We start from the raw sequence: 4,060 nt of genomic DNA, 5'->3' as shown, positions 1-4,060 counted from the left end.
TGCTCCCATCATCCAGAGAAGCCAGTGATGGACATTATCTTTAAGGGCTTGTTCACACCGTGGTGCAGAGACATTGTTCTTTACGTACTATAAATCAAAGAGACACATCAACCTAGCACATAGCCTCAATAAAAACTTTATTAACCACTTCCCGTCCAGCTGCTGTTTATAAACAGCAGGACGGTGGCAGTCCAGGGGCGGGTTGCTGCATGTGGCACCCACATTTTCAAGCTGTGCGCGCTCCCGTGATCCAGTGCCTGCTGTGTCCTCCTCTGGACACAGTGGAACACCGATCGTCGTACGGGACCTCTGTGCGAGGTCCCGATCATGTGATCACTGACTAGCCAATCAGTGATCACATGCAGAGTATTAAGCAAGATGTCACTTCTGACATAATTGCTTACTATGTGTGAAATCTCTGAATGATCACAGAGGTCACATGGTACAAGGCTATTCACAACAGCCTTGTACCATGTGACAAATTGTGACCAATCACAGCTTACACAGCATTTCTCAATGGCTGCAAGAATGCAGCCAGAGAGAAGGAGAAATTATTGCTTTTACATCCTTTATGGGTGTAAAAGCAATCAGTGTAAAAAAAAAAAAACCTTTATCACCCCCCACAAGTAGTACAGTGTCACCATGGTGACACTGTACTGCTAGGGTGACAGTATGTAAAAAAAACAAAAAAAAACATAAATAATAATATAAAAAAATAAAATAAAAATAAAAAAAATGTTTAAAAAGTATAATTTTTGGTTATAAACTAATTTGGGTTATTTTTTTTTTACTAAAAATATAACTGAATAAATTGCGGCCAAGATTTATGATGAAATATTATTTATTTGCAAAATGTTATAAGAAAAACACTTTTTTTTTTAAAACTTTTTGGACTTTTTCATTTATATAGCAAAAAAAAATAAAAATCCCAGTGGTGAATAAATACAATCAAAATAAAGCTTTATCTGTCTCAAAAAATGCTAAAAAATTCATATGGGTACAGTGTTGCATGACCGCGCAATTGTCATTCAAAGTGTGATAGCGCTGAAAGCTGAAAATGGGCTTGGGCAGGAAGGGGGTGAAAGTGTCCGGACTTGAAGTGGTTAATAAAAAATGGCAGATATATACTCTCAAATGCCAAATGAACACAGGTATATCATGTCCGACATGAGTTCATGGTTTATAGTACTGCGTGAGTCTCACATGCAAGAGGATGTTCAAAAAAATGCTGGTCTTGTTTCGAGGGGAGATCCCTTCTTCCTCAGAGCCTGTCCCTGGTGTTGCATGATCACCCCTGTTATATAGACTGAGGCCTCAATATATGCACACGGGTACCTCCCTTGTGCAGGGCGGATCTTTTCTCTAAGGGCTGTATGCCACAACACCAAAACCAATTAGAATAAGAGGCCCTCTGTTTCCTCTTGTACCAAATTGTATTGTAACTGTAATGTCTGCCTTCATTTTGTAAAGCGCTGCGCACACTGTTGGCGCTATATACATCCCATATAATAAAGCATCTGTCCTTTCAGCCCCAAATCCAATCGCTGTCTAAATCTTGTAGGCTTCACCTCTGCAACATCTCCAAGATATGCCCGTTCTTAACCTCTGAAACAACTAAATCACTGCCTTGTTATCTCTCGCCTTGACTATTGTAACTCCCTCCTTGTTGGCCTACCTCAACGCAGGCTATCCCCTCTGCAGTCTATCATGAATGCTGCTGCCAGACTCATCCACCTTACTAACCGTCCCATATCTGCCACCCCCCTCTGCCAGTCCCTCCACTGACTTCCCATTGCCCAACGGATAAAATTCAAAACATTAACAATAACATATAAAGCCATTTATAATTCTGCCCCAAATTACATCACCAATCATGTCTCCAAATATCACCCAAACTGTACTCTCCGCTCCTCGCACGACCTGCTGCTCTCTAGCTCCCTTGTCTCCTCCTCCCAAGCTCGTCTCCAGGACTTTTCCAGAGCTTCCCCCATCCTCTGGAACTCTCTACCCCAATTTATCAGACTATTGCTTACTCTTCTCACTTTTAGGCGTTCTCTGAAAACCTATCTCTTCAGGGAAGCCTATCCTGCTGTGAGCTAATAATGAAATCTTCTACTCTTCCTACCAGTCCATCCCCCCACAGTTACTACCTTCTGTACCACTAGCCCCTCCCTCCTAGATTGTAAGCTCCAAGGAGCAGGGCCCTACTTTCCCTCTTGTATTGAACTGTATTGTTGCTGTATTGTCTCTCATTATATTGTAAAGTGCTGAGCAAACTGTTGCTGAGCAAATCCTGTATAATAATAATAATAATTATAACCATTTAGCCACTGGGCAGTACAGTAGCTAAATGATTAGCACTTCCTCCTGGCAGTACTAGGGTCGCTGGTTCAAATCCCAACCACGGCACCACCTGCCTGGAGTTTGCATGTTTTCCCTGTGCCTGCGTGGGTTTCCTCCGGGTACTCCGGTTTCCTCCCACACTCCATAGACATGCTGGTAGGTTAATTGGATCCTGTCTAAATTGGCCCTAGTATGTGTATGTATGTGAGTTAGGGACCTTAGATTGTACGCCATTTGAAGGTTAGGGACTGATGTGAATGTACAATACAGGGGCGGACTGACAACTCATGGGGCCCCCGGGCAATAGGGGATCATGGGGCCCCTGTGTCCTTGCCCAAACTCAAAAAAGCCTATGAAAAAGGTACCAGGGGCATCACATGGGGCCCCCATACAGACCCCAGGCCCTCGGGCAGTGCCCGAGTTTCCAAATGGTCAGTCCGCCCCTGGTACTATATATATATATATATATGTGTGTGTAAAGTGCTCCGTAAATTGACGGCGCTATATAAGTACCTGTAATAAATAAAAGAATAATAATAACCAAGCAAGGTCATACCAGCATGAAGGTAAAAGCACATGCAAAATCATTGTAACATCTTCCCATTGGTTATAGCTGGTGTTCTATATCACAGTAGGTGAACACAGAACGGTGCAGAGACCTACCGCATTTGTAAGTAAGGGCTTGTTCACACTTGGCTGTTTTACCAACGCTTGCCAAACGCCCCTATAGCGTTTGACAAGCGTTGGTCCGGCGTTTGCAGAGCGTTTTTCAACGCTCGGCAAACGCCGCATGCGCGGTTTAGCGGAAGTTGCTAGGCGTTTGCTGAGCGTTAATAACGCCCCACAAACACCTATAATGCAGTTTGAGTGGTGTTACCGCTCCGCAAACACCCTGCAAACGCGTCACAACCGCACCACGTCGCCGACCGGGCGTTTGCGGAGCGGCACCATAGACGAGAATAGGAGGCTTCAAAGCCTCCTGACTCGACCAGAGGCGTCCGTTTTGCCGCGACGCAAACGCTCCCGTTAGAACAGCACCATGTGCTGTAATGTGCAGAATTGGCAGAGGCGTTTGGGAAACGGTAAAAACGCTTCCCAAACGCCTCTCTGCCGCCTGCACACAAGGCAAGTGTGAACGTAGCCTTAGTGTGATTCCTCGTCTACCAGGGACAGGGGACTCGCTCACACCAATTACCAGGGACAGGGGACTCGCTCACACCAATTACCAGGGATAGGGGACTCGCCCACACCAATCAGATGTGAATACCAACAAACCCATAGCTGGAAGGATCCCCTTGTCGGTATCCTCTCTGGATGTGACACAGAATGGCTGCTATTCCCCTGTAGGATGCGAGTCCATCCAGAAGTACGGTAATTATGTTCCTTCAGTATGGAATGATCTGCACCTATATTTAGGTAACATTTGTCATTTCAATCGTCTTATTATCTGTCACCTTTTTACTATTTGTAACATTACGTTTTAAGGCGTCTATCTGCATTGCCAGGTGGCATGGAACTGTCAGCCCATTCATTTGGGTCTGTGAGTGTACTGTTGGGGGCGCTGTGTGCCCTATTCCTAGGGAGATAGTCACAACGAAGCCCCTGTCTGTCCATAGCGCTTCGGAAATGTCTGGCAGTACAGCCTACCTAGAACCACATCAAATATGGCTGCCGGAGGGCCGGCTGGAAGTGACGTGGTTCCATCACCGGAAGAAGC

This window comes from Staurois parvus, unplaced genomic scaffold (genome assembly GCF_062004578.1).
Source record: "Staurois parvus isolate SC_StPar_1 unplaced genomic scaffold, SC_StPar_1.0 ptg000047l, whole genome shotgun sequence".
In the NCBI taxonomy this organism is placed as follows: domain Eukaryota; kingdom Metazoa; phylum Chordata; class Amphibia; order Anura; family Ranidae; genus Staurois; species Staurois parvus.
The sequence above is the reverse complement of the archived record's forward strand: the minus strand, read 5'-3'. Positions refer to the sequence as shown.